Consider the following 24,846-nt stretch of genomic DNA (forward strand, 5'->3'; position numbering starts at 1 on the left):
TGAAATAACATGCCCATGAAGTGGCATAAACTGACATTTACAAAGAAAAAAAAAATAATGTAATTAAATTGCAATTGGTAAATGACAGCTTCAGCATCTTATTTCTGTGTGTGTAAGCAAATCAACTTATCCCTGTTGCTTAAAATAAATCTGAGCATGCAGACCAGCCATAAAGGGAAAGGGACAAGTTTGTGCCCCCTCCTGAACCATACCATGTCAACATAGGGGGTACCCATATTGATAAGTACATGGACTTCTTCCCCTCAACTTTGGCCCAGTTGTTGTGGCAGTCTGCAGACGAAGGGCTTATTAGAATCTGGAAGTCCCATTTAACAATAAGGGGGCTCCCAGATACTGACCTCCCAATGTGAATGATTATGAGGGACAGTATTCCTACTTATTCACAACAAACATTTAAACAATTAAAAACACAAACACAATTTTTGACAAATGGTTTATTTTAAAAAAAAAGGTTCAGTTATGAGATTCACAATAATCTGCCCACTGACCTGACAAAACAAAACAAAAACAGAAGCTGAGACAAGTCCTATCTAATTGCTTCACTCTCAATGTATGACAGGGTGAGCAAATGATAGCTGTTGTATACAAGAGGATGGGGTCTCCCAGGTAATATCATTGACCATATATGGTCGTGTCTATGATGTCACCGGGAAGACCCATCTCTTGTCCTTATCAACATGGCTGCATGGTTCCCCCTAATGTTGAGGGAATGTGCCCTAGTATGGTTCAGAGGTCCTCCACCTTTCCTGGCCAATAAGGCTAAATACTTGTATAAGGGTCTGGTGTGGATTTTTTAGGGACCTCACATGTTTTTTTTTATTGTTTTGTGATGCTCCCGCTAATCCTTTTTCTATGTTTTTGTGAGATCCTCTTAAAATTCAAACCAGATCTGAAGAGCTTGGTATGAATTATGGGGAAATCCACATGCCGTGTTTTTAACGTATATCCCCTGTTCCTTTGTTTAAAAAGCTGGGAATTCTATTCATCTATATGATCCTTATTCAACATGATTACCTGACATAGATGTTAATTAGAGACCCCCCCCACACAAAAAATGGGCATTGGGACACCACATAAAAAGGTGTGACATTTACCCCATTCTATACCACAGCATGCAGGGTAAGGTCTCTGCAGGTGGAGGGCATATTGCAATCTGGAAGCCCCCTTTAGCAATAAGGGGGCACTCAGAAACTATCCCCCAGGTAAAATGTAAATAAAACAAAGACACAAAGTCCTTTATTTTAAAAAAAAGCCCAATGGTGTACATCCACGCCAATCATGAAGCCAAATGCCTGCTGAAAGAAAGAACCAGAAAACCTGTAACCTGGCAAAGCCACACACTGAATGACAGCTCTCCAAATCCTCCCTCCTTTACTTACAAGGCTGGCGATTCCCGACCATGTAAGTGAAAGAGCCAGGTGATGTCAATGGTCAGTAAGAAAGCGTTGGGTGCAAGTGCCCGCGGCTTCCTTAGCATCTATTAACAGCCAGAAGCTGTCACATTCATCCATGATGAATGCCCCTAAATGTTTGGCATTCAGATGAATCTCCAAACCCTGCGCTCATCCCCAATAATTGTGATAAAAGTAAGACAATGATATTATTATTTTCAGAACTAATTATTGAAATTGTGCCCTTGCGATCTACTATGGTAATATATATATATTTTCAAATCAACCAATAGAAGTGTGTTTGTGAATGAAAATCTGCTATCACCCAGTCACAATCTCATATTTGTGCGCTTATCAGTTAGAATATATAATCTTTAGAATAAATACAATCAATAAATGATATACTCAATTCACATATACACAAATTTAAATGATAATAACAAATTCTCTCATCAATCCAGTATCCTTTTGAAAATGTATAAAAATCTCTGAATAATCCTGTATCTTGTCTAATTCCCCCAGCGTACCTGTTGGAACTATTTGTGACTGCCGCCACCAGTTGTGCTCTCTCCTGGACACATTGACCTTATTTTTGTCCTTCTCCGAGGACTTATTCACATTTCATGGGTCCCAGGTTATCTCTCTTTTGCATAAATTGATAAGAGCAAACACCTCCGGAAACTTGGAACACTTCCCCTTGAAGAGCACTCTCCAGTCTTCTCCACCCACTCAGCAACACATATATAGTGGGAAAAAAGCTATATAATGCTTTATCCTTCATACAATTTTTCATTCATTCTCAATTACAATTATCACACTCATATTGTTAAGGTGCTAATTTGCACCAAGCATGTATAAACATAGTGCAAGATATCTCCTTAGAAACATGTATAAACCTCCAGCTGCAGTTCTTCTGTATAGTATTGTATTACCATTCCCATGCATTGTGACGTCATCCAGCCACGCCCCTAGGGTTTCATCACGGGGACACATTACTTCCTCAGGGGGATCAGAACTAAGCTATTATATCCACTATTCTAATGGTTTATTAAGAAAGTAAAACAAGTTTGGTATTAAAGCTTTGATGTTTACAATAAACTAACACAAATCACACAGATAGTAGTACATTTTACTGAAACCTGTTTACAATAATTTGGCAATAATACACTGTTAGCAATTAAAGGTTAACCATAGGTTTATTTAAAAAAGTTGACCTAACATATACACATGTAACGTACTTCTTTTTGTAATTAAAAGTTATTAAAATTCCATTTCATTTGATCAGGGAATTTTTCCTTTGCTTTGTGATTTACTCAATGTGCTGAAAATACACTTTGCAAAGAATACCAAACCACATTCAAGGGAAATAAATAAAAAATATTTTTGCTTGCACATGATTGGGTACTCTTGGAAAATTAATTTTAACCACATTCACTAGGCTAAGGGATAATTCCCTTACAAAGTGAACATCCTATTTGCCTTTAGTAAAGCAATCCCAATGTATCACCATTCCTATATGAATATAAAAAAGTCACTTCAGCAAGCAACTGTGTAGCTTGTCTGAAAAGACATGCCTTTCACAGCTATGTCCAGGCGTGAGAGACTTTTCTGCGGTCATGGAAAGCTTGAAAATTCCAACAGAGGCTTTAACACAGATTTTATTTAAATCTTTCTTTCATTCTCTGAATCCAGTTACTACACACAGTGCTTTGTCCTAGACACTGAACTTGACCTTACCCCTGTTTCTCTCATTCAGCATCCACTCACAGACTGAATATAATTATATATTTCAGCTGTAGAATTATGAAGCAGTAGTTTTCAGTACTTGAAGATCAGTGCTGGTAGTTTTAGCCACAAGGCTCCTGGGAGCAAAAACAAGGTCCAGCCTAAATTCAAATAGATTCAGAGTTTCCAGTCATTCTTAATGCAAACACGTAAACAAATCCAATCTGCAAAACCGCTGTTTGATAAACAATTAAAATATACAGTATTTACCAACTCATACCCCTATCACTGTGCTAGGTTTAGTATCACACTAATACATAGCTACAATACATAGTTACATAGTTAATCTGGATTAAAAAGACACAAGTTAACCAACAGAGAGAAAAAAAAGCGTGCACACACGGTGACATTACCGTGTGGCCCCGCCCTCAGTTATAAATAATGTGTCCTCAGAGAGGACGGTCATTATGGTGGGTGCCTCCCATGGAGGCGGATCGGTGGCGGCGTGCAGGTTTTTTGTTTTTTTTCAGTCCGTATGCGGAGCGTGAGAAGAAGATAAATGGACTTCGTGGGACATTTTTATTTTTCTATTTTTTAATAAAGGACTTATCCCAAGCCGTGTCTTGTTATTTTTACCATTTTGACACTTTTTGTGAAATGGTAGGGGTACATTTGTACTCTGTTACCATTTCACACAGGGGGGGCCGGGATCTGGGGGTCCCCTTGTTAAAGGGGGCTTCCAGATTCCGATAAGCCCCCTGCCCACAGACCCCCACAACCACCGGGCAAGGGTTGTGGGGATAAGGCCCTTGTCCCCATCAACATGGGGACATGGTGCTTTGGGGGGCTACCCCAAAGCACCCTCCCCATGTTGAGGGCATGTGGCCTGGTACAGTTTGCCCCCTCTTTTCCTGTGGCCTGCCAGATTGCGTGCTCGGATAAGGGTCTGGTATGGATTTTTGGGGGGACCCCATGCCATTTTTTAAAAAAATGTTGGCGCGGGTTCCCCTTAAAATCCAGACCTGAAGGGTCTGGTATGGATTTTGAGGGGGACCCCACGCCATTTTTAAAAAATGGTGCGGGCTTCCCATTAATATCCATACCAGACCTGAAGGGCCGGGACCGACAATTTATTATAGCCACAAGTACTTTTAAATGTTTTTTTTTCCTTTTGAAATGTCATTTTGTGCAGGGACTGTTGTAAACACATGCGCCACTTTACAGGCATACTATAGACACCCCCCAGGTATGAAATTTAAAGGAATATTTCACTTTTATTGTTTCATTTTAAGCATTATTAAAATCACTGCTCCAGAAAAAATGTCAGTTTTTAAAACTTTTCTTTGCATTGATACATGTCCCCTGGGGCAGGACCCAGGTCCCTTTAATGGTGTTCGTACAAATTTTGTTGCCTGTTTGCATGTTGCGAACCGAACCAGGGGGGTGTTCAGCTCATCCTTAATTAGTATCCAGTTATTTTATGTGTATTAACCACTTCAGCCCCGGACCATTATGCTGCCTAAGGACCAGAGGACTTTTTCCAATTTGGCACTGCGTTGCTTTAACTGCTAATTGCGCGGTCATGCAATGCTGTACCCAAACGAAATTTGCGTCCTTTTCTTCCCACAAATAGAGCTTTCTTTTGATGGTATTTGATCACCTCTGCTGTTTTTATTTTTTGCGCTATAAACGGAAAAAGATCGAAAATTTGGAAAAAAAATTATATTTTCTACTGTTTGTTATAAAAAAAATCCAATAAACTCAATTTTAGTCATACATTTAGGCCAAAATGTATTCGGCCACATGTCTTTGGTAAAAAAAATGTCAATAAGCGTATATTTATTGGTTTGCGCAAAAGTTATAGCGTCTACAAACTAGGGTACATTTTCTGGAATTTACACAGCTTTTAGTTTATGACTGCCTATGTCATTTCTTGAGGTGCTAAAATGGCAGGGCAGTACAAACCCCCCCCAAATGACCCCATTTTGGAAAGTAGACACCCCAAGGAAATTGCTGAGAGGCATGTTGAACCCATTGAATATTTATTTTTTTGTCCCAAGTGATTGAATAATGACAAAAAAAAAAATATTTACAAAAAGTTGTCACTAAATGATATATTGCTCACGCAGGCCATGGGCCTATGTGGAATTGCACCCCAAAATACATTCAGCTGCTTCTCCTGAGTACAGAGATACCACATGTGTGGGACTTTTTGGGAGCCTAGCCGCGTACTGGGCCCCGAAAACCAATCACCGCCTTCAGGATTTCTAAGGGCATAAATTTTTGATTTCACTCCTCACTACCTATCACAGTTTTGAAGGCCGTAAAATGCCCAGATGGCACAAACCCCCCCCAAATTACCCCATTTTGGAAAGTAGACACCCCATGCTATTTGCTGAGAGGCATGTTGAGTCCATGGAATATTTTATATTTTGACAGAAGTTGCAGGAAAGTGACAATTTTTTTTTTTTTTTGCACAAAGTTGTCACTAAATGATATATTGCTCACACAGGCCATGGACATATGTGGAATTGCACCCCAAAATACATTTAGCTGCTTCTCCTGAGTATGGGGATACCACATGTGTGGAACTTTTTGGGAGCCTAGCTGCGTACGGGGCCCCGAAAACCAATCATTGCCTTCAGGATTTCTAAGGGTGTAAATTTTTGATTTCACTCTTCACTGCCTATCACAGTTTTGGAGGCCATGGAATGCCCAGGTGGCACAAAACCCCCCCAAATGACCCCATTTTGGAAAGTAGACACCCCAAACTATTTGCTGAGAGGCATGGTGAGTATTTTGCAGCTCTCATTTGTTTTTGAAAATAAAGAAAGACAAGAAAAAACATTTTTTTTTTCTTTTTTCAATTTTCAAAACTTTGTGACAAAAAGTGAGGTCTACAAAATACTCACTATACCTCTCAGCAAATAGCTTGGGGTGTCTACTTTCCAAAATGGGGTCATTTGGGGGGATTTTGTGCCACCTGGGCATTCCATGGCCTCAGAAACTGTGATAGGCAGTGAAGAGTGAAATCAAAAATTTACGCCCTTAGAAAGCCTGAAGGCGGTGCTTGGTTTTCGGGGTCCCGTACGTGGCTAGGCTCCCAAAAAGTCTCACACATGTGGTATCCCCGTACTCAGGAGAAGCAACAGAATGTATTTTGGGGTGTAATTTCACATATTCCCATGGCATGTTTGAGCAATATATCATTTAGTGACAACTTTGTGCAAAAAAAAAAAAAAATTTGTCTCTTTCCCGCAACTTGTGTCACAATTAAAATATTCTATGGACTCGACATGACTCTCAGCAAATAGCTTGGGGTGTCTACTTTCCAAAATGGGGTCATTTGGGGGGGTTTGAACTGTCCTGGCATTTTATGCACAACATTTAGAAGCTTATGTCACACATCACCCACTCTTCTAACCACTTGAAGACAAAGCCCTTTCTGACACTTTTTGTTTACATGAAAAAATTATTTTTTTTTGCAAGAAAATTACTTTGAACCCCCAAACATTATATATTTTTTTAAAGCAAATGCCCTGCAGATTAAAATGGTGGGTGTTTAATTTTTTTTTTTTCACACAATATTTGTGCAGCGATTTTTCAAACGCATTTTTTTGGGAAAAAACACACTTTTTTAAATTTTAATGCACTAAAACACATTATATTGCCCAAATGTTTGATGAAATAAAAAAGATGATCTTAGGCCGAGTACATGGATACCAAACATGACATGCTTTAAAATTGCGCACAAACGTGCAGTGCCTACAAACTAAATACATTTTTAAAAGCCTTTAAAAGCCTTTACAGGTTACCACTTTAGATTTACATAGGAGGTCTACTGCTAAAATTACTGCCTTCGATCTGACATTCGCGGTGACACCTCACATGCATGGTGCAATTGCTGTTTACATTTGACGCCAGACCGACGCTTGCGTTCGCCTTTGAGCGAGAGCAGGGGGGGGGGACAGGGGTGCTTTTTTTTTTTTTTCTTTATAATTTTTTTGCTTTTTTATCTTATTTTTAAACTGTTCCTTTCATTTTTTTTTTTTTAATCATTTTTATTGTTATCTCAGGGAATGTAAATATACCCTATGATAGCAATAGGTAGTGACAGGTACTCTTTTTTGAAAAAATTGGGGTCTATTAGACCCTAGATCTCTCCTCTGCCCTCAAAGCATCTGACCATACCAAAATCGGTGTGATAAAATGCTTTCCCAATTTCCCAATGGCGCTGTTTACATCCGGCGAAATCTAAGTCATGAAATGCTTGTAGCTTACAGTTTCTTAGGCCATAGAGATGTTTGGAGCCACTCTGGTCTCTGACCAGCTCTATGGTCAGCTGGCTGAATCTCCGGCTGCATTCTCAGGTTCCCTGTTGAGACAGGAGAGCCAGAGAAAAAGACGGAAGACGGTGGGGGGTGGGGGGGGCATTCCCTCCAACTGCTTGTAAAAGCAGTCTAGAGGCTAATTAGCCGCTAGGATTGCTTTTACATGAAAGCCGACCGCTGGCTGAAAAGAATGATACCAAGATGATACCTAAATCTGCAGGCATCATTCTGGTATAACCACTCAAAGTCGTGAATGGCGTACCTGAAGACAAAAAAATGGTTAACAATAAAACACAGTAAACGGTAAAGTATAAAAAATTGCATACCTGAAATGCAAACATGATAAAACATAATAACAATAAAACATTGCAGAATAGAATACAGTAAAAAAGAGCAGAACAATAGAGAGAGAATAGAGAGAGAGAGAACAATAAAACGACAACTATTTTTTTTTATTTTATATATATTTTTTTTTTTTTTTTACACTTTTGTTTGTAACTAACTTTTATAACTGTAACCGGTTCCAGGTTCGGGTCTCTCAAAATGCGATGGCATCTTGGGAGACCCTGTGAAAGTGTGCCTAGTCTGTGCAATGCTGTACCCTACGCTAATACTCAACTAGTGTATGGTAGCGTTCAAAACATTCACCAATGCAAAGACCAGGATTGTCAGGACAGGAGGGACAATAATAGCGGGTGTCACGCCTATATCCGCGCTTGCTGCAGACACAACATCTTTTTGGGGGGGTTCGTTGGGTAGGGTTACTCGGGAGGACATAAAGAAAATTCCTCTCATGCAGCCGACTGCATTTGGTTGGGGATGTGAATGGGGGAATTACGGGTGCTGCAGAAGTGGTGGGTTCCCAATTAGGATTGGCGAATGCAGCAGGAAGGGCATGATGGGCACGACGGGCCTGTTTGTCTTCTTCTTGGTGGCAGCAGGACACTACTTGTGCTTGCCACCTCACCAGCTTGAACTGCACTTTTGGGACTCGCCAGGTCACCAAGTGTTACTGCAGTGCTGGTTTGACTACGACCGGGGAGTACTAGGCCGCTGGTGCTTGCCAGCTCACTAAAACGCTACCAAAAATACTGTTAGCAATCGCAGGGATCAGGCCTGACTCTGCGAACGCTGCAGTTATGCGTTTAGTGTTTTGTAAGTGACAGTGATCGATTGATACTGCACTTGGGTGGGGTGGGCTGGGCTGGGACGGGCGGAGTGGCAAAACGCAGGTGCTAGCAGGTATCTGGGCTGATCCCGCTAACACTGCGTTTTTGGGAACCCTAAACTGCTGGGGATGCTAGTATAGATCTGATCGGATCAGATATTGATCCGTTCAGATACTATACCACTAAGGGAGGCATATGCTGCGTGCGTGGGTGTTAGCGGTACTGGCGCTAACCTGATGCTGCCTGGGGCTGGTGCTTGCCAGTTCACCAAAATGCTACCAAAAAAACTGTTAGCAATTGCAGGGATCAGGCCTGACTCTGCGAATGCTGCAGTTATGCGTTTAGTGTTTTGTAAGTGACAGTGATCGATCAATACTGCACTTGGGTAGAGTGGGCTGGGCCGAGCGGAGGGGCAAAACGCAGGTGCTAGCAGGTATCTGGGCTGATCCCGCTAACACTGCGTTTTTGGGAACCCTAAACTGCTGGGGACGCTAGTATAGATCTGATCGGATCAGATATTGATGCGTCAGATACTATACCATTAAGGGAGGCGTATGCTGCGTGCGTGGGTGTTAGCAGTACTGGCGCTAATCTAATGCTGCCTGGGGCAACACATATCACCGCTGGGCGATCAGGGGGCTAAACCTTTATTCAGTAATAAAGGGCGGGTGCCCTGACACTATAAAAAATAAACGAACTAACCAGCGTCACCCGTAACAGTTATACGGTGATCAGTGGTGAAAGGGTTAACTAGGGGGAAATCAAGGGGTTAAAACATTTATTAGATAGTATATGGGGGTCCCTGTCGCTATAAAACGCTGACGGCGAACCTAAATATTTACGTCCCTAACTAGCGTCACCTGTTACACTAATACAGCGATCAGAAAAATGATCGCTTAGTGACACTGGTGACAGGGGGTGATCAAGGGGTTAAAACTTTATTAGGGGGATTTAGGGGGGTACCCTAGACCTAAAGGGGGCTAACACTCACTGCCCTAACACACTAACTGTCACAAACTGACACCATGCAGTAATCAAAAAAAAACTGCTTGGTGTCAGTGTGACAGGGGGGAGGGGTGATTGGGGGGTGATCAGGGAGGGGATCGGGGGGTAAAGGGGGGTGTAATGTGTGCCTGGCATGTTCTACTGTGTGTGTGTTTGGTGCACTCACATTTCAGTCTTCTCTCCTCGGCGCCGGAACAGAGAGATGACATCACATCCCCTGCCTCTGTGTAGTACACAGAGGCAGGGGAAGAATCTCATTGGCTGGGAGCGATTGCGAGGGTGGCCATGATCGGATGGCCTCCCCCTCATCTCTGATCGCTGCCAGACCAAAGGCGACTGTCCTTTTGCCTGCCCGTGCCGCTCTGTGGACGTATATAGTCGTGCGGCGGTCGTCAAGTGGTTAAGGAAAGAATCCAGGCCTTTATTAAAACAATCTACTGTCTGCTGTCTAGAAACAGCTCTTGGGGCAGTCTATTCCACATTTTCACAGCCCTTACTGTGAAGAAGCCTTTGCACATCTAGGTATTAAATCTCTTTTCTTCCAGATGTAGAGTGCCCCCTTGTCCTCTGTGATGACCTTAAAGTGAAAAACTCTACACCAAGTTCACTACATGGACCACTTATGTATTTTTACATGTTGATCATATCCCCCCTTAATCTTCTCTTCTCAAGAAAGAATACATTCAGTTCAGCTATTTTTTTCTCATAGAGGAGCTCCTCCATGCCACTTATCAGTTTGGTTGCCCCTCTCTGTACTTCCTCCAGTTCCCCAATATGCTTTTTGTGAACTGGTGTTCAAAACTGAACTGCATATTCCAGATAGTTACATATAGTTAATCAGGCTGAAAAAAGACACAAGCCCATCTAGTTCAACTATAAAAATAAATAAATAAATAGATAAAAATTAATATCATACAATCCCATATACACAATCCTAAACCCACAGTTGATCCAGAGGAAGGCGAAAAACCCCAACAAAGCATGATCCAATTTGCTACAGCAAGGGAAAAAATTTCTTCCTGATCCCAGAGATTTTCCCTGGATCAAATTTACCTATAAATGTTAGTACCCAGTTATATTATGTACATTTAGGAAAGAATCCAGGCCTTTCTCAAAGCAATCTACTAAGCTGGCCAGAACTACCTCTGGAGGGAGCCTATTCCACATTTTCACAGCTCTTACTGTGAAGAAACCTTTCCGTATTTGGAAATTAAATATTTTTTCCTTTAAGTGTAAAGAGTGCCCCTTGTCCTCTGTGTTGACCGTAAAGTGAATAATTCAACACCAGGTTCACTATATGGACCCCTTATATATTTGTACATGTTGATCATATCCCCCCCTTAATCTCCTCTTCTCAAGAGAGAATAAATTCAGTTCTTTTAATCTTTCCTCATAGCTGAGCTCCTCCATGCCTCTTATCAGTTTGGTTGCCGTTCTCTGCACTTCATCTAGTTCCCCTACATCCTTTTTGAGAGCTGGTGCTCAAAACTGAACTGCATATTCCAGATGCTAGAAGGCCATTCTGGCCACAGGAGTGTACAGCCAGTACTTTGTAAATATATCTTATCAATCATTTGTTTTTCACAATGAAAAGTCATTTTGTAATGAAAAAGTTGCTCAGCTCATTATTTTCTCCACAATGGAGTTTTTTTTGCCTCTTTGGCCAGGACTACCTCCACCTAAGCGTGTGGAGGTTCCAGGTTAAGGGTTATAGCAGGTATGGCTAGTGATCAAAATATTGATCAAAAGAAGATCTTACTAATGATTTGTACAAGGGCAAAATGATACCTCTCTCTCTGGAGTCCATATCTCTCTTAATACAAGAAAGGACTTTACTTGCTTTGGAAACCACAGCTTGGCATTGCATGTTATTATTGAGCTTATGATCTACCAAAACCCCCAGAACCTTCTCCACTATGGATTCCTTCAGTTGTACTCTCCCTAGTATGTATGATGCATGCATATTCTTAGCCCCCTTTACATTTATCAACATTAAACCTCATCTACCACATACTCGCCCAATTAGACAGTGCATTGAGGTTGGCTTGTAAATTGCAGACATCCTGTAAGGACGTTATTCCACTGCATAGATTAGTGTCATCTGCAAAGACTGAAATGGTACTTTTAATCCCAGACCCTATATCATTTATAAAGATATTAACCACTTCCCGACCAGCTAACATCGATGTACGTCAGCAGAATGGCACGGCTGGGTAAATGGGCGTACCTGTAAGTCCCATTTGAATTCCCCGCCATGCCATTGCGTGCGCGCCGGCCGGGGGCTCCGTAAGTCAGGTCGTGGATCCCGCGGACTCGATCTCTGTGGGGATACCCACGATTGGCTCATGGAGAGGAGGAATGGGGAGATGCTGATGTAAACAAGCATCTTCCCGTTCTGCCTAGTGACAGGCTCACTGATCTCTGATCCCTGTCATCGGGAGCAGAGATCAGTGACGTGCCACAGCTAGCCCATTCCCCCTACAGTTAGAAATCACTCCCTAGTACTGACTTAACCCCTCCCCGCCCCCTAGTGGTTAACCCCTTCACTGCCAGTGTCATTTACACAGGAATCAGTGCATTTTTATAGCACTGATTACTGTATAAATGACAATGGTCCCAAAAATGTGTCAAAAATGTCCAATGTGTCCACCATAATGTCGCAGTCACAATAAAAATCACTGATCACCGCCATTACTAGTAAAAAAAAATTATTAATAAAAATTCCATAAAACTATCCCCTATTTTATACACGCTATAACTTTTGCGCAAACCAATCAATAATCGCTTATTGCGATTTTTTTTACCAAAAATATGTAGAAGAATACGTATCGGCCTAAACTGAGGAAAAAAAAATGTTTTTTTAATTATTTTTTGGGGATATTTATTATAGCAAAAAGTAAAAAACAATGCTTTTTTTGTAGAAGAATACGTATCGGCCTAAACTGAGGAAAAAAAATGTTTTTTTAATTATTTTTTGGGGATATTTATTATAGCAAAAAGTAAAAAACAATGCGTTTTTTTCAAAATTGTCACTATTTTTTTTTTTATAGCGCAAAAAATAAAAAGCGCAGAGGTGATCAAATACCACCAAAAGAAAGCTCTATTTGTGGGAAAAAAAACGTCAATTTTGTTTTGGAGCCACGTCGCATGACCGCGCAATTGTCAGTTAAAGCAACGCAGTGCCGAATCGCAAAAAGTGCTCTGGTCAGGAAGGGGGTAAATTCTTCCGGGGCTGAAGCGGTTAAAAAGTAAGGATCTCAGCACTGAACCTTGGGCTACACCACTGATAACCTTAGACCATTCAGAGTAAGAATCATTAACCACTACTGTCTGAATTTGGTCTTTTAGACAGTTTTCTATCCATTTACAAACTGATATTTCCAAGCCTGTAGACTTTACATTACACATTAGCTGTGTGTGGGGAACGCATCGAACACTTTTGCAAAATCCAAGTATACCACGTCCACGTCCATCAGTCCTGACCCTTTTACTTTTAATATATTTGAAGAATTGTTTTTGGTATTGTCCTACTATCTTTTGCAATCTGTTGTTCGTTTTGAATTTTTACGTCCTTGATCTCCTTTTTACATAGTCTGTTATATTCTTTGTAACATTTAAATGACAATAGTGTTCCTTCATTTTTATAGTTTTTAAAAGCTCTTTTCCTATTGTGTATAGCTTTTTTAACTTTGGCCGTGAGACACATAGGTTTTATTTTTAGCCTTTTAAACTTATTGCCCATGGGAATATACTTTGCAGTGAGTTCACAAACATTCTTTTTGAAGAATTCCCATTTCTTTTCTGTGCCCATTGATGCCAATATTCCCTCCCAGTCTAAGACCTGGAGAGCAGCCCTCATCCTTGGAGAATTTGCTCTCTTAAAGTTAAGTTTTTTTATCTTTCCCGTATGTGTTTTTTGCTTACAGCTAACATCAAATGAAATCATGTTATGGTCACTGCTACTCAGATGTTCCTTTATAGAAACATTAGTACTAAGCTCTGCATGGTTTGAGATTACCAGGTCCAACAGAACATCATTTCTAGATGGTGCCTCAATAAAATGAACAATAAAATTGTTCTGTAATAGGTTTATAAATGTTTGCCCTTTAACTGTTCCAGCAGTGCCATTACTCCAGTCAATTTCTGGGTAGTTAAAATCTCCCATTATTATCAGCGTCCCAGCCCTGGTAGCCCTTTCCATCTGTGCAAGGAGCTGAGTCTCCACCTCCTCAATAACACTGGGTGGTCTATAACAAACTCCAATGATTAACTTTGAACTATGCACATCTATATGCAGTTCCACCCATAATGCTTCAGCCACATCACACTCTCCATCAATTAGGTCCTCATTCACACTTGATTTGAGGTCCCTTCTCACATAGAGACAGACCCTGCCATCTTTCCTTTTTACCTTGAGATGAGGTCTTACTAATGATTTGTACATGGACAAATTCTCTCTCCCTGTAGTCCATACCTCTTTTAATATGAGAAAGGCTTTTGCTCACTTTGGAAACCTCAGCTTGGCATTGCATGCTATTATTAAGAACACCCAGATCCTTCTCCAACATTGATTCCCCCAGTTGTAATCATCCTAGTATGTATGATGTGCAATATTTTCAGGCCTTAAGTGCATAATTTTACATTTATAAATAATTAACCTCATCTGCCACATAGTCGCCCAATTAAACAGTGCATTGAGGTCAGTTTGTAAGTTGAAAACATCCTATAAGGATGTTATTTCACTGCATAGCTTGGTGTCATCTTCAAAGGCTGACATGGTACTTTTAATCCAAGACTATATATCATTTATAAATATATTAAAAAGTAGGCGTCCCAACACTAAACCTTAGGATACACCACTAATAACCCTAGACCATTCATACTATGAATCATTAACCATCACTCTCTGAATACGGACAGTTTCTTTCAATTTACTAATTGATTTTTCCAAGCCTGTAGAACTTACCTTACACATTTAAAACAATATAAAATCTTAAAACAATATTAACAATATAAAAAAAATAAAACAATATTTGCACCGCTAATAATATCGGTGTTCAAACAAATTAATAAAGTCCAGTGACAGTGAGTATTGATATGAAAGTATTATAAATCCAAATCTTGTCATATAGGAATTACCATGTGTAGAAAAACAAATGAATATCTGAAATTCAGTGTAACCACATGATCCACCACCAGAAACAAGATGGACTCTTACCAGAAAAGATGGACCCTATTACAGAGTCACATGAGCCTACACAGACCACCAGGTCTGAAATGGTCTGTTACCAAAGAATCACAGGTAGTTCTGGTGCATCTTAAGCCAGCATGATGGAACAGGAAGTGAGCATGTAGGAAAAGCAGTAAAGAATCCACATAGCATAAAACTGTAAACATGTATTTATTGGTGCAATAAAATTCATGGTACTCACATTTGGTATGATAAAAAAAACAGCACTTTAAAGGTCAGTATCAGTATTTAGTGTATACATGGAATCCAATTCACATGCAAGACAAACAAGCAAGTGTGGCAACGTCACGTAGGTTGGCACTGACCTACGTGTTTCACCATAACTGACATCATCGGGGCATTATCTTAGTTGGGTGTGGGGAACTTTGTACACAAAATCCACAGCCAAGGTTTTGCTTACCTCCTTATAAAAAGAAAACACATTTGTTTGACAACTTCTATCTTTCTTAAATTCATGCCAGCTATTGCTTAAAATATTTTTTCTAGCAGAAAATCCTCTATGTGGTCTTTTATTAAACTCTCCAGTATCTTCCCAACTATAGAAGTTAAACAAACTGGCCTATAGTTACTTGGTAAAGACTTTAACCCCTTTTTAAATGTAGCACTACTTTCGTGAGGGCTGCTCAAAGATTCTATACCCCATTGGTTGCCTTAACCTTGTCCTCCAATACATCTGACATTCTGGGTTCTGACGATTCTGTCGGACCACGCTCCAGTGACTACTCTACTGTCACTTCTACCGGACGTCAAATGATATACCCCCTGGCATATGAACATGTCTCTTTTTGCACACCCAGAGCATCAGGAACGGATCAGACTGGATTTAAAAACATTTTTTGAACTTAATGTTGGCTCTATGCAGAATAACCATCTCTTATTGAATTCCCACAAATCTTGTTTGAGAGGTATCTTTATTAAACTGGGAGCCCAAGCGAAAAAAGGCTCGCTCACAAAAAATTGCCGAACTTGATCGAATCCGCAAAGTGGAGAAATCTAATAAGGCCTCACCCAATACATCTGATATAACCCACCTGCAGTAACTCAGAGAAGAACTCCTTACCTACCTGCACGCTTCATTTGTTCAGAATATTAAAAGGCTCCACATGACATGGTACGCCCAAAGTAGCAAGCCAGGTGCCCTTCTAGCCAAAAAAGTTCGACACAAAGCAGCGTTATCCAAAATATCTTCCATGCAAAGGAACAAAGGTAAAACAGTTTATAACTGGCCGCACCTAGAGTATGCTGTCCAGTTCTGGGCACCAGTCCTCAGGAAGGATGTACTGGAAATTAAGCGAGCACAAAGAAGGGCAACAAAGCTAATAAAGGGTCTGGAGGATGTTAGTTATGAGAAAAGGTTGCGAGCACTGAGCTTGTTCTCTCTCTGGAGAAGAGACGCTTAAGAGGGGATATCATTTCAATTTACAAATATCGTACTGGTGACCCCACAATAGGCATAAAACTTTTTCACGGAAGGGAGTTTCACAAGACATGTGGCCACTCATTAAAATTAGAAGAAAAGAGGTTTAACCTTAAACTACGTAGAGGGTTCTTTACTGTAAGAGCGGCAAAGATTTGGAATTACCTTCCACAGGCGGTGGTATCAGCGTGGAGCATTGATTGTTTAAAAAAACTAGTAGATAAGCACCTGAATGACCACAACATACAGGGATATACAATGTAATACTGACATATAATCACACACATAGGTTGGACTTGACGGACTTGTGTCTTTTTTCAACCTCACCTACTATGTAACTATGTAACCCTACAGACATAACTAACTGCTTCAAAGATTTTTATTCTTGTAAGACAAAAACAATTCCATAGCTCAACTCACCAACCAGTCTTCTGACCAACCAAATTAACCTGTCTAACCGTCTGTTAAAAGCAGGGATTTAGTTAGTAGACATGTGCATTTCGTTTAGTTCCGAATCGAAATTCGGACAAAATTTTCATTATTCGGACATTCGGATGCATCCGAAATACCGAATTACAATACTAACGAATTTAAACGAATCCGAAATGTTTCGAATCGAAAAACCACGGACGAAATTCAAATCGAATTCGAATCGAATTCGAAACCAAATTCGAAATATATTCGATTAGAAAACAAATTCGAAATCTAGTCGACTCAAATTCGAAAACAAATTCGAATCGAATTAGAAAAAATATACATTGATTTCTGAAAAAGAATACAATAAAATAGAATATAAAATAATAAAACAATAGAATAAACATAAAAGAATTGTAAAGAATAGAATAGAATTTAATAGAATTTATTAAAATACAACAGAATATGACCATCTTCTGAAATTCGAATTTCGAATAGTATAAATTCGAATTTGAAAATAGATTGGGAAAATAACAATTTATATATATATATATATATATATATATATATATATATATATATATATATATATTTGAATTCATTCTATATGAAATTCGAATTTCGGAAAATGGTTATATATATATATATATATATATATATATATATATATATATATATATATATAAAACCATTTTCCGAAATTTAAATTTCATATAGAATGAATTCGAATTCGAATAGAAAAGATTAGACTAGAAATAGGAAATAGATTAGAAAAACAATAGAACAGAATTGAGTAAAATATAATGTGTATATATATTATATTTTATTCTATTCTGTTCTATTTTTTTTTTCTATTCTAATCTTTTCTATTCGAATTTGAATTAATTCTATATGAATTTCGAATTTCAAAAAATAGAATAGAATAGAATAGAGAAACAATAGAACAGAATAGAATAAAATATAATATATTATTCTATTCTGTTCTATTGTTTTTCTAATATATATATATATATATATATATATATATATATATATATATATATATATATATATTTTTTTTTTTTTTTTTTTTTTTTCTTCTGATCTGATCTATTGTTTCTAAGATCCTATCCAAATTCAATTTCATTCTATAAGAAATTCAAATTTCGTAAAATGGTTATATATATATAAAATCATCTTTTGAAATTCTATTTTTTTTTTCTATTCTAATCTTTTCTATTCAAATTTGAATTCATTCTATATGAATTTCGAATTTCAATAGATGGTTATATATAAATAAATATCTAATATATATATATATATATATATATATATATATATATATATATATATATATATACATATATATATATATATATATATATATATATATATATATATATATATATATATATACATAAAACCATTTTCCCGAAATTCGAATTTCATATAGAATGAAATTGAATTTAATTAGAATAGAAAATAATATCTTAGAAAAACAATAGATTTGATCGGGAAAAAATATATATATATATATATATATATATATATATATATATATATATATATATATATATATATAAAACCATTTTCTGAAATTCAAATTTCATATAGAAGTAAATCGAATTTGAATATAAAAGATTGGAATAGATTAGAAAATAATAGAAAAAAAATCATAGAAAAACAATAGAGCAGATCAGGAGGAAAAAAAAATTATATATATATATATATATATATATATATATATATATATATATATATATATATATATATATATATATATATATATATATATATATATATATATATATATATAACCATGTCCCGACATTCAAATTTCATATAGCATGAATTTGAAAAGAAAAGAAAATAGACTAGAAAAACAATAGAACAGTATAGAATAAAATATAATATATATATATTAGATTCTTTTCTGTTCTATTGTTTTTCTATTCTAATCTTTTCTATTCGAATTTGAATTCATTCTATATGAATATATATATATAACCATTTTCCGAAATTCAAATTTCATATAGAATGAAATTGAATTTAAATAGAATAGAAAATAATATAAAAAAAAATAGATCAGATCAGAAAAAAAAAAAAAAAAAAATATATATATATATATATATATATATATATATATATATAAATAACCATTTTCTGAAATTCGAATTTCATATAGAATGAAATCGAATTTGAATATAAAAGATTAGAATAGAAAATAATAGAAAAGAATATCATAGAAAAACAATAGAACAGATCAGGAAAAAAATTATATATATATATATATATATATATATATATATATATATATATATATATATATATATATATATATATATATATATATATATAAAACCATGTCCTGACATTCGAATTTCATATAGAATGAATTTTTAAAAGAAAAGAAAAGAAAATAGACTAGAAAAACAATAGAACAGAATAGAATAAAATATAATATCTATATTAATATATATATTAGATTCTTTTCTATTCTATTGTTTTTCTATTGTAATCTTTTCTATTCAAATTTGAAACTTATTCTATATGAATTTCGAATTTCAAAAGATGGTTATATATATATATAAATATTTTATATATATATATATATATATATATATATATATATATATATATATATATATATATATATATATAGAATGAATTCGAATTTGAATAGAAAAGAAAATAGACTAGAAAAACAATAGAGTAGAATAAAATATAATATATACATTCCATTGTTTTTCTATTCTAATCTTTTCTATTCTAATTTGAATTCATTCTATATGAATTTCGAATTTCAAAATATATATAAATATTTTTTATATATATATATATATATATATATATATATAAAACCATTTTCCGAAATTCGAATTTCATATAGAATGGATTCGAATTTGAATAGAAAAGATTAGACTAGAAATAGAAAATAGACTAGAAAAACAATAGAACACAATTGAGTAAAATATAATGTGTATATATATTATATTTTATTCTATTCTGTTCTATTTTTTTTTCTATTCTAATCTTTTCTATTCGAATTTGAATGCATTCTATATGAATTTCGAATTTCAATTGATGGTTATATATAAATAAATATCTAATATATATATATATATATATATATATTTATATAACCATTTTCCGAAATTCGAATTTCATATAGAATTGAATTTAAATAGAATAGAAAATAATATCATAGAAAAACAATAGAACAGATCAGAAAAAAAAAATATATATATATATATAATATATATATATATATATATATATATATATATATATATATATATATATATATATATATATAATATTTATATATATATATCTATCTTCTGAAATGTGAAATTCATATAGAATGAATTCAAATTTGAATAGAAAAAAATAGAATAGAATAGAGTAACAATAGAACAGAATAGAATAAAATATAATATATTATTCTATTCTGTTCTATATATATATATATATATATATATATATATATATATATATATATATATATATATATATATATATATATATATATATATATATATATTTTTTTTTTTTTTTTCTTCTGATCTGATCTATTGTTTTTCTAAGATCTTATTTTCTATTCTATCCAAATTCAATTTCATGCTATAAGAAATTCGAATTTCGTAAATGGTTATATATATATAAAACCATCTTTTGAAATTCTATTTTTTTTTCTATTCTAATCTTTTCTATTCAAATTTGAATTCATTCTATATAAATTTCGAATTTCAATAGATGGTTATATATAAATAAATATCTAATATATATATATTTAATTTCATTCTATATGAAATTCAAATTTCGGGAAAATGGTTTTATATGTATATAATGGTTTTATATGTATATGTATATAAAACCATTTTCCCGAAATTTGAATTTCATATAGAATGAAATTGAATTTAAATAGAATAGAAAATAATATCTTAGAAAAACAATAGATTAGATCGGGAAAAAAAAAAAAAATTATATTATATATATATATATATATATATAAAACCATGTCCCGACATTCGAATTTCATATAGAATGAATTTGAAAAGAAAAGAAAGTAGACTAGAAAAACAATAGAACAGTATAGAATAAAATATATTATATATATTACATTCTTTTCTGTTCTATTGTTTTTCTATTCTAATTTTTTCTATTCGAATTTGAATTCATTCTATATGAATTTCGAATTTCAAAAGATGGTTTTATATATATATATATATATATATATATATATATATATATATATATATATATATATATATATATATATATATATATCACCATCTTCCGAAATTCGAATTTTATATAGAATGAATTCGAATTCGAATAGAAAAGATTAGACTAGAAATAGAAAATAGACTAGAAAAACAATAGAACAGAATTGAGTAAAATATAATGTGTATATGTATTATATTTTATTGTATTCTGTCCTATTTTTTTTCTATTCTAATCTTTTCTATTCAAATTTGAATTCATTCTATATGAATTTCGAATTTCAATAGATGGTTATATATCAATAAATATCTTATATATATATATATATATATATATAAATAAAAAATTTCCGAAATTCGAATTTCATATAGAATGAAATTGAATTGAAATAGAATAGAAAATAATATCTTAGAAAAACAATAGAGCAGATCAAAAAAAAAAATTATATATATATATATATATATATATATATATATATATATATATATATATATATATATATATATATATATATATATTAGAAAAAAATTGTACAGAATAGAATAAAATATTATATATATATATATATATATATATAATATTTTATTCTATTCTGTTCTATTGTTATTCTATTCTATTCTTTACTATTCTAATCTTTTCTATTTAAATTTGAATTTATTCTATATGAATTTCAAGTTTCAGAAGATGGCTATATATATATATATATATATATATATATATATATATATATATATATATATATATATATATAGAATGAATTCAAATTTGAATAGAAAAAAATAGAATAGAATAGAGTAACAATAGAACAGAATAGAATAAATAATAATATATATATTTTTTTTTGTAAACGCTATAACTTTTGCGCAAAGCAATCAATAAACGCTTATTGCAATTTTTTTTTACCAAAAATATGTAGAAGAATACGTATTGGACTAAACTGAGGAAAAAAAATGTTTTTTTATATATTTTTGGGGGATATTTTTATAGCAAAATCTAAAAAATAATGCGTTTTTTTTTAAATTGTCGCTCTTATTTTGTTTATAGCTCAAAAAATAAAAAACGCAGGGGTGATCAAATACCACCAAAAGAAAGCTCTATTTATCGGAAAAAAAGGACTTGAATTTTGTTTGGGAGCCACGTCGCACAACCGCGCAATTGTCAGTTATAGCGATGCAGTGCCGAATCGCAAAAAGTGCTCTGGTCAGGAAGGGGGCAAATTCTTCTGGGGTTGAAGTGGTTAAAGACTTGTAGTTTTATTAGCTGTTTTTTTTTTTGACAGGGGCGCAGTTTCAGTGCTTGCCATAGGTGCCATTTTCACTAGATACGCCTCTGGGAGACAGAGAGAGAGAGAGAGAGAATGTAATCATTTTTATTCACCGATGATGGATGCAGTCTGGGGTGCGCTCAATCCCTCTCACAGCTTTTACTGCCATGGTGACCCGAAACCATGCAGCGTTCTTCTGGTTTGCTGAAGAGGAATATTATTTGAATATTATCTGAATATTATCAAATTCGAAAATAGAAATATTTTCGAATGCAATTGAAATAATTTCTAATACAGTTGAAATAATTTCGAATGCTGTTGAAATATTTTCGAATGCGGTTGAAATATTATTGAATCCGATTGAAATAATTTTGAATACAGTTGAAATAATTTCGAATGCGGTTGAAATATTATCAAATTCGGTAGAAATATTTTCGAATGCGATTGAAATATTATCGAATACGATTGAAATAATTTCTAATACAGTTGAAATAATTTTGAATGCTGTTGAAATATTTTCGAATGCGGTTGAAATAATATCGAATCCGGTTGAAATATTTTCGAATTCGACCGATTTTCGAATTCGGTCGAAAACGAAACTGATTTGAAAAATGAATTTAATGAATTTAACGAATCTAACTAAACTAAATTAATTAAATAACGAATTAAAACAAAACGAAACAAATTTTTTCATTTTGCACATGCCTATTAGTTAGCACACATTTGCAAATGCATGTGAAAGCTGCAAGGCCTCATCACGGCACCCTGAGTTGCTTGAAGTCCTAACACTACAAATTTATAAGTGTCTCCACAGTGGAAGCACATGTATGGAATGGATAGATGTGGGGCAGGTGAGACTGGAGGCAGCCCACGCCCCCTTAAAGGATCAGGAGCACACTGGACACCCAGCAAGAGTGCAATGGCAGCGAAGGTGCCCAGTGTGTCCCCGGACCATATATACGAACAGTAACAAAGAACTGGCCACTGCTAACTGCTAATGCTTCAAAGATTTTTATTCTTATCTCTATAACCTAAAGGCATCCTTCCCTCTCTTATCAAGGAGCTACTTGCTCACCTCAATTCGCCCTTTTCCGAGACTGAAATAATGAAAGCAATAACTCCCTTCCCCTCACTCCCCACCTCTGTAAGGCTTTCATTGTTGTTATGAACACTGACGACATCCCTAAGGAGTCATTGGAAACCCACATAGTCACCATACCAAAGCCAGGCAAGCCTCATGATAACCCTATTAACTACAGACCCATCTCACTCCTCAACACTGACTCCAAAATTCTAGCTTCATGAATATCACTGCATATTTACTCACTGATACACCCAGACCAATTGGGATTCATTCCCAAACGTCAAGCCTCTGATGGCACCAGGGGGTTCCTAAACCTCATTCAATGGGCTGAGCACCACAATGGTCCTATTTAGCAGAAGTATTGCTGAAATTTGGCTTTACCGGGTCCATTAACAAAGCTATCCTCGCATTATACTCCTGCCCATCAGTTAGAGTTTTAACCTCAGGGATGATATCGGACCCGTTCCCTATATGCAAGCAGGGCTGCCCCCTCTCACCTTTAATTTTTGCAATGGTGATAGAATCGCTTGCGGAAGCAATCTGTAGTCACCCTTCGATCCCAGGCGTGCAGGTAGGTCCCATTGTCCACAAAATTGGACTCTATGCGGATTATATTATTGTCTCCATGACTGACCCCTCCAGGTCTCTCCCAGCTCTTCATGATTTGTTGCAGATGTTCGGTCAAGTCTCCCTATACAAGATTAACTGTTCCAAGTACTTCATGTTGGACATTTGCATAGACCATACCACAAAGCAAGATCTATTACGCATTTACCCTTTTCCTTGGGCCCCAGCTTCCTCTCTCACTTATTTGGGTATTCAGCTCAAAACTCCCTCCACCAATACTCTCCATATTAATCTGGAGAACCTCCTCAGGAAACTCAAAGATCTCTCCTCCACCTTGGAGGTAATCAAAACGTCCTGGGTAGGGAAGATAGCCCTCTCCAAAATGTGCCTAATGTCACATATTACCTCCTTCGCACCCTACCAGCTGCCTTTCTGGTCTCCCACCTAAATACAATCCAACAAACTCTTAATACTTTCAGCTGGAATAGTCAGCATCCCAGAGTGAAACACTCTATTATGTGCACACCAACAAAATATGCAGGAATGGGAGTACCAGACATTAAAACCTACTATAAGGTCATATTACTGACACATACTGCCCATTGGTGGTCATCTGACTCCCGACCAGCATGGGTACAAATTGAGGAAACAGACATCAAACTCCCAACAAAGTCTGCGCTAGCTTCCATGTGGCTTCAAGGCAATACTCCTCTCTCCTTTCTCAGCTCCGTGAATGGGACTATAAAAATCTGGAGAGCCATCTATCAACAAGCAAATGGCATTCCTAGGCACATCCTATACTCCCTCCCTATCTCAGCTCTAGGTCTCTTAAGTAAAGGTTTATCCCTCGATTCATGGGAGGCTCTGGGAATCACCTCCATAGTGGAAATGCTACAAATACTTTCAAATCAGACACATTCTAAATAAATCACTGTGGTCATCCAATACTCTCCTATCAGACATTCTCCACTTCTATGAACATCCACCGCCCTCAAATTAAA

This window comes from Aquarana catesbeiana, linkage group LG04 (assembly GCF_042186555.1).
Source record: "Aquarana catesbeiana isolate 2022-GZ linkage group LG04, ASM4218655v1, whole genome shotgun sequence".
Lineage (NCBI taxonomy): Eukaryota > Metazoa > Chordata > Amphibia > Anura > Ranidae > Aquarana > Aquarana catesbeiana.